The following is a 14,949-nucleotide window of genomic DNA, read 5'->3' on the forward strand; positions in this document are numbered from 1 at the left end:
TCGCCACCACAACTGAGGCTCTTTAAAATATATATGTATTAGAATGTATATTGTATGTTTTTTTTATATTTTTTATTGTATATTATAATTTACCATGTAATTATTAATGTAATTAATTACAAGTTTTGGGATTTATTCAACATGTAAAATAAAATATAATTAAGAATAAAGTAAATTATATATATATACAAATATACTAGCTATTCCCGCGACTTCGTCCGACTGGAATTTAACTTTATTTTCCTAAAATAAAAGTAGCCTAAATTACTCCTTATTACATCAGTTACCTGCTAAAAAAAGTTCCGTCAAAATCGGTCCAGCCATAACAGAGATTAGCCGGAATAACCAGACAGACAAAAATTGTAAAAAATGTTATTTTGGTGTACGTGTATTTATATTCATACAGTAAAAAACGGTTATTTCAATATTACAAACAGACACTCCAATTTTATTTATATGTATAGATATTATACTATATAAGGAATAAATGTAAATTTTTACTATCAAATTTTGCGCGTGTTTAGATTTGTTGACGCCGCTCTATCTATTACTGATGATCAACCAACAGTACCTAATAATTAAATTATCTATAAAAGCTATCCATTAATTTATTGGTAAAATCTAAATATATATAACTCAAAGGTGACTGGCATAGTGATCTATCAACGCACAGACCAAACCACAGGACGGATCGGGCTGAAATTTGGCATGCAGGTAGATGTTACGACGTAGGCATTCGCTAAGAAAGCATTTTAATTAATTCTACCCCCAAGGGGATAAAATAGGGGATGAAAGTTTGTATAAAACTTCGTAAATTTTAAACCGATCGGGCTGAGACTTTGCTTGCATAAAGCTACTATGACATAGGCTAAGAAAGGATTTTGATAAATTCCACACCTAAAGGGATAAATTAACGCAAGCAAAGCCGTGAGCAAAAGCTAGTAATTAATAAAATACGCCTTTTAGTATTGAAAAATATTGACAAAAATAATTATTGCATTTCCTTTGGGGTAATTTTCTAGGTTTATTAAAATGCTTTGTGAAAATTATATTCCTATTCCTTCAGTTGCTTTTCATGAAACTAGACAAACATATATTATAATTAGGCAATTTTCGCCTAGTCACGGTTTTAATATATATACAAAGAAAAGATATTTAATTTAAACTGAATTATTTCTTTTGTAAATTAAATGTCCGCATTGTCTTGTTGCATTAAAATGTAGACGCCACATGAATGATAATGTTCATTATAATAAGGCTAAGTAACTAGCTGCGGTCGTAGCAAAATGATACGCCGTAGACTTTTTACGCATTTGTGCTCGAAATTATTCTTCTGACAATATATCTTGTTGATATATTATCAAAAGAATAACTTCCAGCATTCCAGTTATTCGCAGTGTAAAATGTATTAAAAATTAAAAAGTTGTTTTTTGAAGACGATCAAAGAATCTTTAGAGACAATACTCCGTATAATATGAGCTTGTTTTACAAGATTATTTCATAGCTATTTACTTATATTTTATAGTAGTAATTAGGTATTGTATGTAAATTATATGAAAATGACACTAAAGTAACCAAAATTATAAATATTTTATATTTACGATAAAAATACAATAAAAACAAATTAAATTAAATTTTAGAAAATACTGTACTATACATACTGTACTGTACTGTATACTGTACTGTACTGTACTGTATACTGTAATATATATGTACACATATATTATACTTTGGATAATATATGTGTACATATATATCGTTTCAAAAATTGTGTAAATAGAGTCTTTCTTTTAACTGTCTCATATGAAATTATCTCTATTCTTTCTTTTAGAAATGAGTCTTTTTGTTCAATAGGAAAATAATATTACATTAAGTAATAGTATTAATCATTAAATATGTAGACGTGATATCTTTTATAATAAAATAGCAACGTGTGAAGGGTAAGGCATATATAACAATGTTGACGTGGTAGTCGTGTTGCTATTGTATGTACCATATACTCCTATAGGTGACGATTGACGTCTGATTATTTTTTGTTTACGATGATTAGACCTTTATCCTTACTTGCCTATAAGGTATATGTATGGCATAGATAACGATCATTTCGCCCATGGTTGGAGGCGTGGAGTTTAGTAAGTCGACGCACGTCACCGCGTTGTTTCTGACGCCGGCAACGCCGTCGCGACGTCGCGTCGTTGCTTCATCACATATTTAGGATTACAAGACATTGGATCTAATTATTATCGAATTAAAAATATATTTGTTTATTACGGGTACGATTAAACCGAGTTTAATCGTACCCGTAACTAACTGTACCGTCAGAGATCGTAACCGGAGATGTGGGTGCTACCTTTTATAAGGCTCACTATTTGTTAATGCCCCGCGGTAGCGACTAATCATCTAGGTGGTATATCCACTGTCACATCTATTGGCGTCAGTTATTTTTATTTAGTACTTCTTACTACTACTATTTACCTTAATTTCAAACGTTCTTTGGGAAACAGACATATCTTCATTTATGGGTGTTTTCTTATTTACTTAGTTTACTAGTTGTATTTTTCGACGTTATCCGCATGAATTTATGTAAAAAATATGTTATCAATCTAGGAAAAGTTATCCTGCCATTTAAGTGTATTAACAACCATCAAAATGGTAATATTAGTGGTTTCACAAGAGTAATATTAGTTTATATAATATAAATGTATTAATTCATTGTTCTACCTTCAATTTATTACTGTATATTACGAATTTATTTCAGGAAAACTTTACACACTTCTGTTTTGTTTATAAGGGGCAATATGATAAACCTTAAAATGGTTTTGGTTTAATTCCGCGATAAGGCAAAAAGGGTTAAGAGAGCGAACCGCCACGTGCCACCCGACAGCTGTATCCTTCCTTATGAATAAAACATTACTTCACATGTTGGGAGGACCTGTTGAAAGCTGCCGGTAATCGCAAGTTCCCACCACATAATTTAAACATGTCCGCTGTGGTCGATACTAACATATGCGACATGATAATAGTTTTCAGCGATTGTTTAGTTTATATAAACTTGAGTAATTAAAGTATAGTAACAAGTGTTTGTTCTCTTTAAGGAATAATGATAGTAATTAACAATATGGTTATAGCCATAATCATAATTTTTGCCATTTACTGTACTACGAGGGATAAGTGTGAAACATTCTGAGAGGAACGAACAGTTCCTGTCAAAATGTTTCAATTTAAATACTACTAAATAGATTTAAGTACCTAAAACCTTATGTATATGTAGATGACGTATTGAAAATTAATAAAAAATATATACTTACTTTCCTCTTTGAGGGGTACTTTTTAAAACCTTCTATAGTCAATATGTTGTATAATATATTCTATGAATATTTCATCGTAATTCCTTTTTACAAGCAACAGACAAACAGATATTTTTCTCCTCGCTACCATTTTAGTCATATAATAAAATGGTAGCGTTTCATATAAAAAAAAGAATTACATAAATATTACATGACCTTATTAGATCTTAGAACTATATTTTTCTTTATAAATGCTCACAATTATTATTTTCGTTCTCTTATTTAATATATGAATTATACGTGTATGTACTTATCATAGACAAGCGGTGTAATTGTGTGTCTTCATTATCCCTTAATAGAACCATGAATGAATGGATAGCCATTCATTCATGGTTCTATTACTTTAATGACTTTAATTCTATTATGACTGAAAGAAGGTAATTTTCTTTTTATTTATCTCGTACTAATATTATGCAAATATATATTTGTTGTATATGTGAATTTTTAATACCAATAGTGGCAAACATTTTTGAAAAACCTCATACTATAGATATATATAGATATATCTATAGTATGAGGTTTTCAAAAAGGCACAATAAGGGTTTTTTAACGGTCGCTAACCAATTGTCGTATGTTTGCCATTATTGGTATTAAAAATTCACATATACAACAAATATAGATGAAAAATCATACTATAGATATATATAGATATATCTATAGTATGAGGTTTTCAAAAAGGCACAATAAGGGTTTTTTAACTATACCTATCTAGGTTTTCTCTATAGAAAATCTAGATAGGTATAGTTACTATAACCTGTATATATATAACCATTACTATAACAGCTTTGTAGGTGTTGTTAAGTAGATATTTCGCTTTAGACGAAAGCGCTAATTGTAGTCGGCATGTTTAGCATAGCTAGTTTCAAAACGGCTGTTAGGTACGGTCAAGGCTTTAGTTTCGAATATTGACAAGACCCTTTCCTTGTTCTGTTGTTTGTAATATCTGAAGCGGAATTAAATCAACAAATAGTTACACTGAAATTTTGGCTTTATACTGTGAAATTTGGATATCAATATTTTTATGTTGACTTGACATAATATAGTAAATATTTAGTTAGATTTACAATCATTATTAAACGAATATTTTATCGATTGCGAAGAGGATAATTAAAATCCATATATGTCTATACTATAAGTAAAATGCGGACTATGTTTTCATAGACTGTGAGTCTGCATGTAGTTTTAATTGCAACATATATTTTTTATATTAGGAATACCTACATTACGGCATTTAAATTGAAATAAGAAGAAAACACCGTCGAATTGGGATCCTTTTCTTTTTGGTAGTCGGCCAAAAGAATCTTCACAACAGATAGTAATTCAATTTTGTAAAGCTTTTTTATAGTAACAACTAAAGAAAAAGAAAAAGATCCTTTTCCCTTCTCCCTAAATGTATTATATGATATGGAATTCTTATAATGGAAATAAGGCGTACACACCTACCCTTTACTACCTTTTTTCATAAAGAGATGTAAATATAAACTTACAATTCTGCATTTGTTAACATTTAAATAACTAAACAATTATTTGTCTCATTAATTTCGCTTTAAAAGCAGCTTGCTTTGTAATTATTGTCTTGGTTGTAGGGCGAAATTAAAGAGAAGAGACGTAACATCTTTGGAATGGCAACGCATGAGTGGTTTCACAAGCGTCACATGATAACGTGATGTTCATGCTACCGTTTAGGTATGCTTGTATACTGTATCTATCAGTATAGGTGGACTGTCAGTTTATATATCATTAAAATTAGCTAAAAAAATATTAGAAGCGTAAAATACATCCGAACTTCAATGGAAATTACAGACAAAATTATATCAATAAATGTTTAAATATTCCAAATTTTAATAAATACGTTTTTTTTATTTTCTCTTATTGAAAGGAAGCAGTCCGTTGTTCAAATTGGCGCGATTCAGAATCAAACTTGAGACGCCATAGCGGTTACCAAATTTTCAAACTGTATTACAGCATATAATAATATATTGTTATTGACGAGTACAACACTACAGTTGTACTCTTCAATATCAATATATTAGATTTATATGTGGTAATATTATATCGGCCTCATTTCGAAATAGTCACTAGTGACCTTGTAATGAAAGCCTTTTTTCTTTTGTAATAATCTATTAACTTATTTGCTTTAAAATATGGCATTGATTTATGACTGGAATTATTATGAATGGTATTGCCCTGAAAAGAATTTTAAAAGCTGTCATTTTAGACAGTCTTTGTACGGACTTGCTGAAGCGTATAAAAAATAATGAATTTCTTTTGAAAGCATTATAATTGTACCTTAGAGTATTTTGATCATTTTCGGTCAAAATATATGAAATAATTGTCGGAAATATGTGTAATAACATTTCTGGGGGATTGAGTGAGTGAAATATTTATAATCATTTGTACATACCCAAGTACATCATATCCCTTGTAAAGGTTGTTTGTTAACTCACAAGTTCAACCATTATCACTATTTCATTTGGTATACGCATAATATTTGAAACAGGTCAGTGTTTATTCTAGTCTGTTTGAGTCAGACAACGCGTTTATCAAATAGATGGAAGATTATTACTTAAATTTATTTATGTAAAATTTATACAATTTTTATTCTTGCATTGATTGCTAGTTATGTTAATGGATTACAATATTTTTTGGTATTGTACGAATGAATGACATGAAATAAATTATTATAAAAGTAGTCATTAGTTGATATTAAACTAACTGACTAACCCTACCCTAGAAGGGCTACAGATGATAGTTATTTTTCAAAACAATACCAAGATTTTATCTTTAAATATTAATTAACATCGATAGTCCTAATTTATAATCGTCAATATTAAAAGAAATAATAATAAAGAAATAATACGAAACAGATACTTTTGTCTATTACCCATCTATCCTATTGAGAGCTACATACATACGTGTCTGATATCGATAGCTGTTCTAGAAAAACCTTTAGAATCATAGCGTATATTTCACGTAGTGTGTATTTATTTTTTATTTAAATTAATGAGTATTAGAGTAGAACATCATTAATCTAAGAGTATTTATGTTTGAAAAATAAACGTGTGTCAATTTGAGTGGAGAAATATTATGTCAGATTAAATTCGGACAACTGTAAATAAAGCTTTGTTGCATATGTACATTTGGTTGGAAATAATGGAGATCTCCGCTTTAGATGTTAACGGTTATTGACATTTATTAATAGATATGTTGATTAATACTTTGAAATAAAAGTTTTCAATAATATACAGCTGATAAGAATACATATAAAGGAGTTAAAATACCTAATGGTAATTTTGTTGTCAAATCTATAATCTGCTAACAAAATATGGTTATAAAAAATGTGAGTTATGATTTAACATGTGCCTAGATCATCAGGTTAAAATCTCGACAAAAGGTGGGATTATTGATGTAATGCGCACATTTCCGCAGGGGGGTCTACCAACAATATTGCAAAGAATCCGAAAGTTCGGAATGTGGCAGAAAAGCCATTGGGCAAAACTGTGGCAGAATTCTTAAGGTCAAATTTAATTTATTCTACGAGTACTTTCAAAATAGCGCATAGGTATATCTTAAATGTACTCGGAAGAAAGCCTTGAAACTAAATCCTATTATAAAGAATGAAAAGAAAGAAAGAAAATTGTTTATTTGGTACACTGAAAATAATTTTTAAAATTTAATTTACATTTTATATTAATAATTAGTGTACCAACTAGATCTCCGCTCAGCATATGTCGTGACGGGGTGCCACGACGCTGGTTTTCAGCGGACACCTTCATATACAATAAACATAATAAAATAATAATAATATATTAATTACATATATGTATGTAGATACCTTTTTAAGTACAAATAGTACATATATATATATGACTAGATATCTAGTAATATATTATTATGATTATTAATTTAAAATTAAAATAATTTTCAATACAACAAATATACAACCGATTTTTCTGAGAAAAAGTTTTATACTAAAAAAATACTTAATAAGTAAATACAAATATTGAATGTCAATAATAAAAGAAGTTTCTTATCCTTGCTTATCACAAAATATAATCCTATATATACATGGTGTCAACAAAATTTGGCATTGTGTATTCAAATCAAGTTTACAAGTCGCAACATAACGACTTACGGGATTTGTGGTTAGGAAAGTCTCATTTCCCCGCCTGTTCTCTCGTTATTTTATACAGGAAATAAGCAGGGGTTGTATTGTTGTGTAATGAAATATCAGACAGGGAATCTGTGGACTTGTAACAGGAAGCTATTACTACCTAAACCGTTAATTTAAGAGATACACTTTGAGATTTTTTATAATATTATTTTTATACTTATAATATATATTAATAAAAATGTGAAATCATCATGAGACTGAAATTGTTTGCTTCTTAAACAACAACGTAACGTGAAGAATTATGATCATATTTTCATAGATTATACGGTCTTAACAGTGTAGCATATACTTGATTTTTGTGCTGACTTATATATGGTACCTCTAAGAAATAAATATAGACTATGTCCGCTCTACGTTAAGTTTCAATAAGATCCGATCAGCTTGAAATAGTTATAAAAAGACAGAAAAATATAGTTCCACATTTATATTATTTCGTATGTATATTACCTGTATTACATATATATTATATATATGTATCTATACTTATTTCAATAGCTATTCATTAAAACAAGTGAAGTATTATTACAGCTAAGTTATTATTGTGGTTCTGGATCATGAATACTTAATAATATCGTAGGTTTTGCATAAACAAATTATGCAAAACCATAACTTGGCATGACTCGTAATTGTACTTGACGCTATGTAAACTAAACTCAATCAAAATTTTTATGATTATTTTCTTGAGAGTTTTATGTCTTGTTTGATTTCCTTGTTTGTTTTTCATTCTTTTCCAATTGAAAACTTATGAATTAATTTACTGTTGAATACTAAAGCACAAGTAAATTGTAGAAATGTGGTACTACAGTATATTTCTAAATTATAATATAAAATTAGAAATGAAATAATACTTATGATTAACATAACTAAAATTAAGTATTTACAAATTGTGTCTCTCATTATTAGAGACTGACTCACTATGAAGTAAATAACTGTATTTTAATGAAACTGAGTGTATATTAAACACAAATAAATATTAAGGTATATTTATATGTGTTGTTATAATTTACACTTTCGTATTAATAGATAGACCTGATGAACATCTATAAAAATGACTGTGTCATGATAGTTATTTCTACATAGTAATTTTTATACGTTAATATTAAAAAGATTATATTTACAAAAAATAAAAGTGTATTGTCAATCATGACAGAAAGGACAAAATGTGTGAAATAAATAGTAATGACTTAAAAGTCACATACAATGTATCACCACATTTTAAGCTATATGTACATATATTACATTATATATATTAATTACTTTCCATTTCAACGACTAAGTGCAAAAGGTTCATTATGTGCGCAGGTTCAAGAGTTGTTAGTAAACAAACAGTTATATAGCCACCAAGTGACATGACACATGTTGCTGACCTTTGCTGACACTCCGTTTAATTGGAGAGCACTTTCTATAGATATTTCTTTTAGATATTTGTAATAGTACTATTAAAGTTGAATATTTTAAATTTAATGACTACTTATTTACTAGGATTTCCTAGATTTATAGGTAAAATAATTATTAAAATCAGTCGAGTAGGTACTTTTGAATGTAAGAATATTATTTATAAACATACATAATAAGGAAAAATTGTATCATATTGATTCAAATAGCTGATATGTTTATTATAATTATATATTATGCATTGACCTGTCTTGTGATGATCCCGCCGATCGATCACTTTACAATACAAACAGTACTGTGAGCGAGCTTTGTTATATGCGTAGATATTAACTAAAAATGATTTATTATATAACAAAAAATATTATAAAGATATAACAAAAATATCTTTTTTATATCGTTTATAAATAAAGCACCTAATTAGCTATATAGTTGTACTTATCTACATATGTATGTATAATATAATAAATACTTGTACCTACTATCAAAAGAGGACAAAACCGCCGAGGCGCAGATGATAATATAATGATGAGTATTTCTTTTAGCCATGATACTGAATATATATTAGTACTTAGGAAAATATGTATTTTATTTGTTTATATGGCATATTGAAACATTATATCGTCCGGTGGATAGAGAAACCTAATTAATCTGATTGATGGCGGTAGACTCGTGCCTTGCTGCCGCATTAGATTCTAATTATATGTACTCACAGTAGTTCATCACTCTATACTCAAACATATATAAAAGTGAAATGTACTCATTACATTTATTATTGTTTTTTACATTTATATTTTTCTGATTGTAGCATAAACGTATAAAAAATATTATCTATTCGAAAATTAAAAATGACAATTTTATTAAAAATGACATCTAGTTTGGAACTAAATAGAGCTTGTTCTATATGTGCTAGACAACTGATAGATTTACTCAGATTTTTTTTTGTAATATAATATTTAACGGTGAATAGTAGTAGACTAGACTAGATAAACTTATACATTGTGTAGACAAAATTATAAATGGCAAACAAGTTGACAGCTCGGTTATTGTATGATACTCATGCGTTACCTTTCTTGAGGCATAACATAGCAGATGCCTTCACATCCTGTAATTTCACTGCTTAATTATCCACCCTTCAATCGACTAGAAGTTTATCAAGCTTGTCAGGTGAAATAAGTAAGACAGGTATCTATGCATACGACTTTTTACAAAATCTACCTTTGTAATGTTTCCATAGTGCAGATGTAGAACCCGCGACAGCTGGAAAATGAGGTAGAATGCTAAACCACTAAGCCACCGAGGTTATCGTTGTAATAATAAAAACTATCAGCATTGATATATATATATAACTATAATAGATATTTTTCCCTATGGTGTCATAACTTAGGAATTTTTGAATTCGTGATATGTACCTACATATTCAGACGTAATATCGGATCGAATATGATTAATATGAATTGGTCGTTTGACCTTGTCCTGTCTCGTCTTCCATAATGCAATTTGTATTCGTATGATATATTAATGTAGCAGCAATTCACAGTAGTTAAACTTAAGTGAACTTTTATATTTACTGCTCTATCTTATGGTATCCTCTTTATGAATTTCTATTTACACACTAATACTAATGAAAAATATAAGTAACAATATTTATATTGTTACTTATATTACTAGGCTAGGCACAAAGACAATTTTTTTATGGATGCTAATGGAATGGTGCACCAACATGCGCTGTCGGTTTACGCTGGCGCGGCACTATTGGAGGATGGTAAGATGAACATGAGGTCAGGTCAGTTAGCCCATCGTGACAAATTCACTAAGAATTTATCACGATTGTTTCCAGGGGGTACCGTGTGGAGGTCAACCAAACATGATACATTACTAGCAATAAGAGCATCATTCCACATTACTAACAATCTCCATTCCCCCGACAAAGGGTATTGCAAACCAAAAGTCAAGTAAATACTCATAAATGTGAGCCATCGAATAACAAAGTAAATATTTCCGAGTAGTTTGTATGAAGGTTTTAAAAATTCGTTACCTAATTTTTTTGAGAAATTATGTTTCTTAGCTTTTGGCTTGATATTGTTTTACGAACCTGTGTATATATACAAATATATTAGGATGTGTATAGCAATGAATAGCCTAAACTTTTTGATATATTATAATTAATGTGTTATCAAGTTGAGTTAGATTCATTATAAAATATGGGGCGCCATACCGACAACAAAACGACGGTATAAAATAAAATAGAGGGTACAGACTCTCTAGAACCTGTGAAATTTGACATTTGGAAATTTTGTTGATTTTGTTACATCCACACTTGTTGGCATACATAACTAACCCCGTAAGTCAATAGATTTTATACAAAATTAAAGATAGTCTGTATTAGTAATATATTTATATAAAATAGAGCATATATATTATAGTATGTCACTAATAAAAAAAACTTGTAAATAAAAACCTTGTGTGAATCTATGCATAAAGAATGTTATGCATTCATCTAGGATATAGTCTATCTCAGTAGCAAATATAATTCGAATCCGTCCAGTACCTTTTATGTGAAAGAGAAACAAACATCCATCTATTCTCACAAACTTTCGCGTCTAAAATATTATAGGATAAAGGTTTTTCAGAGTTTAGCCATTCCGAAGAATTCCTTTGGTTTCTTACACGGACATCGTGTACGAAACCAAAGGAATTCTTCGGATGAGGAAAAGTATGTACTTTCTTTGTTTTGAAGATACTTTGAATATTAATGGCTTTTAAAGGATTAGGCACAGAGATTTAAATCACTGAATAATTGTTAAATTAATGTAATAAGGAAATTGATTGTTGGTAAGTAGATAAAAATATCTCTCAAATACTTATAATTATATTCTTTTTTTTAATTCGATCGAAGCGTTTATTCTCGTGTTGATCTCATATAAAATTAATTCAGATTGGTAGACGCTTTTTTTGCCAACAGACCGTAGGCACTAGTCCCTATAAAAAATGTATTCCTGTATATAAATAAATACATATACATATATCTATGTACTACATATGTATGTATATACTTGTGATATTAATATATCGAAATGTAATAATATATCAGGTACCCATTCAAACAAAAATGTTTCTACATTATATCAATCTGCTAATGGAAGTTTTGGTGTTACTTCTACGTAAGCTCATATAGGCTTAGTAGCTAACTTTAATGTGTCCCCAAGTACATATATCTTGCTTCGATACCAAAGAACTGTGCCGTTCCTATAAGGTCAAATGAAAGTAAACGAGATCTCTTTATAGCACCTTTAAAGTGACCGATTTATGTAAAAAGAAAGTGACATTTATTCTTATCGAACTCTAAGTGCTAAACAAAGTAGTCTAATATCGTTGCGGGTTCTACATTATAATATAATATAAAATAAAAAAAAAGTAGTATTTTGTGTAATCTCATGAATAAAAATACACTTATAAAAAATTACAATTATACATTATTATACATAAGTATACCTACGTATTCCTCAAACTGCAAATTATATTGCTATCATCTTATAAGTATTCCTAGTCATAATTCTGTTAGATTTTTTTTGCATAGCAAGCTTAAAATTTTTGATACTCAGACACCGAATATCCTATAGTGAAAATAAAGTGAGTAGTTTGTATACACCCCTACCCATAAATATACATGAAGAAGCTCATTAAGAGACGCTAAATTGTAACCACATAAATGTAACTATTTTGGTATTTTTTTTTATACGAAGCCCTAAAATAGCTTTTAAGATTTTGCTGTTTGGAGTTGACGTAATTTATTTTACGAGGTTAACAATGAGTTCATGTAAACAAAGTTAGTTGCAGAACTACTTAGTTTATTTCCCAAGGTTTAGTTTTCTATTCATTAAAACTTTAGGGTGCGTATTTTTTCTGAAATCAGTAGAACGTATAATAAATATTTCATATTTTTTATGATAAAGTCAGAATTATCTATTGAAATAGGATATTTTATTCCACGGTATTTTTCCAATCACTAACTGTACTGTACCCTATTAGCTACTCGTCATCAAAAAAGAACTGGTAAGAAAGACAATGGTGAATGTCTTCTAATAGTTTCTAGAATCTATATGTTCTATCTCACATTTTAAATATATTGAAAATCTCGTGTCACAACCACAATGTTATCTCCAAAGTAATGTTTACAGTGTAATACTTAATTTACAAGTATTTGTAACACGTGTCCCCTATGTTACTGGTAATATGTGTCACCCCAACATTTGCTATGTTGGGGTGACACATATTACTTACGGTTATGTAGACATAGAGGTAATTACAATATTAATATCTACGAAGGACACAAACTTTGCTGCAAAATACACGTGTTCACTACAAAAGTAAATATTGCCATTTATTTCTAAATATTTCACAGATGAATTCCTTAGCAGATATTAAACCGGCCCGAGGCGAAATGTACAAACTGTCAGTCTATCTGCCTTTAATACTGGCGTAATTTAGATCTCAGTGGTATTCTCTAATTATTATTTAATTTAGGATTAAAACATTGGAACAGGTGGCCTGGCCAAGCATCTTTGTTAATTTTCAAAACAATTAGTAAGAGAAACACTACTCACAGACTAATTACTTCAGAAAATAGAGCAAGCAATTTATTATTATATAAATGGAATAGCAGTCCAGCTGGAACCATGCACCCCGTTCTGATCTCATGCGTTGGCCCTATGTGGAACTGAGTTGTCATGTCTCCGTACACTTTCATTTCCAAAACTCACCCTTCATCTGAAACACAAACTCGATTAAATACTCATAGACCTACAAACTTGAAAATCTATGTACTTGGATGACGTTCATTAATACTTTTCATAATTCTCACGGGAATAGCTCGTTATACTCTTATACATAAAGGTCGTTCTTGATTTCCATATTTATTACATTATAACTATTATTATTTAAAGAGTGTAAAAATTACTTTAAGAGTTATTTATTATATTGTCATTTAGTTAATATTAGTAAATACTAACTAAATATTATCAATTTATTTACATAACCTAATTGTACAACTAAGAACCTAAAATTAAAAAGTAAATACTTAAAGATTCTTATATATAAATGTTACAATGTATGGTAATTATCTTTATTTGAAAAGTATCTAATTGATCACAATCCCTAAGCTGTTTTTGATTGTTAGATTACACTCCTTCCCGTGGCACTCCGTCAAAATTGGATGACATGTTACATTTTATGTGTAAATACCTATTTGGTAAGAAGATAATACGAGAACCTTAAAAATATTGTGTCGTTATTGATTTAAGTGTGAATGTATCGGTATTTGATATCTTTTTATATTTACATTACATCTTGCCCCCGTTTCGCAATGGTTACAGTAACTCAACGATACGTCGCAACGGAGCCGACCCTGAAAAATCTTATTACATACTTTCTTTTTGTTGAAGATGTATGCTGGCTTTAAGAAAACCTCGGCGAGAATATCATTCTATAACTTGAACTGAAAGCTGTATGAAAAGTATGCCTCATGATGATGATGCCTTTTCATAGTTATTTTTAAAACATGCACTGCTCATTTAACTCATATATGACACGTGTCTAAATCCGTAAGATATTCATATCCCGTCTCATATTTAATTATGTATATATCAACCATTATACTGTCAATATATTAGTCATCATATTATAATGCAGTATTCGATAGATTCAATCAAATATGACTAATCAATCGTTTCGTATATATTTGCACAATTGGTTTAAGTATGGATCCAATCAGAGGAGGTAAACATTGACTGGATTTGGCTGCAGTAATTGGCCATGTCTACAGTCGAACAAAATTATTGGACATCTTTCTTTTTAGGGCTGTGTTCTAGAAAATGCAGGGATGCTAAAAAATAAAACACAACCGAGAGTTCATTTATTGGATTAAAATGTAAGTAACACCGCCTTAATTCAGATGGTAGCAGGTTCGATTCCTCGCAAGGCACAAACATTTTTATTCATAAGTATTATTGTTTGCATTAATATAGGTATTTTCTA

At 29.4% G+C, this 14,949-nt stretch overlaps 2 protein-coding genes across 2 annotated transcripts in view; both read left to right on the forward strand.

Moving 5' to 3' along the window:
- LOC131847263 (guanine nucleotide-binding protein G(q) subunit alpha) overlaps window positions 1–6,310 on the forward strand; it is a 206,907-nt gene extending 200,597 nt beyond the window's left edge. Inside the window, exon 10 of the mRNA XM_059196791.1 lies at window positions 6,301–6,310. The gene's annotated coding sequence lies outside the window, so the exon portion shown is untranslated. The remainder of the gene's footprint in view (window positions 1–6,300) is intronic.
- Window positions 1–14,949, forward strand: part of LOC131847267 (uncharacterized) — a 93,129-nt gene that overhangs the window by 42,419 nt on the left and 35,761 nt on the right. The gene's annotated exons all lie outside the window — the stretch shown is intronic.

This window comes from Achroia grisella, unplaced genomic scaffold (genome assembly GCF_030625045.1).
Source record: "Achroia grisella isolate CSIRO2021 unplaced genomic scaffold, CSIRO_AGI_Agris_v1 utg517, whole genome shotgun sequence".
Taxonomy (NCBI): domain Eukaryota; kingdom Metazoa; phylum Arthropoda; class Insecta; order Lepidoptera; family Pyralidae; genus Achroia; species Achroia grisella.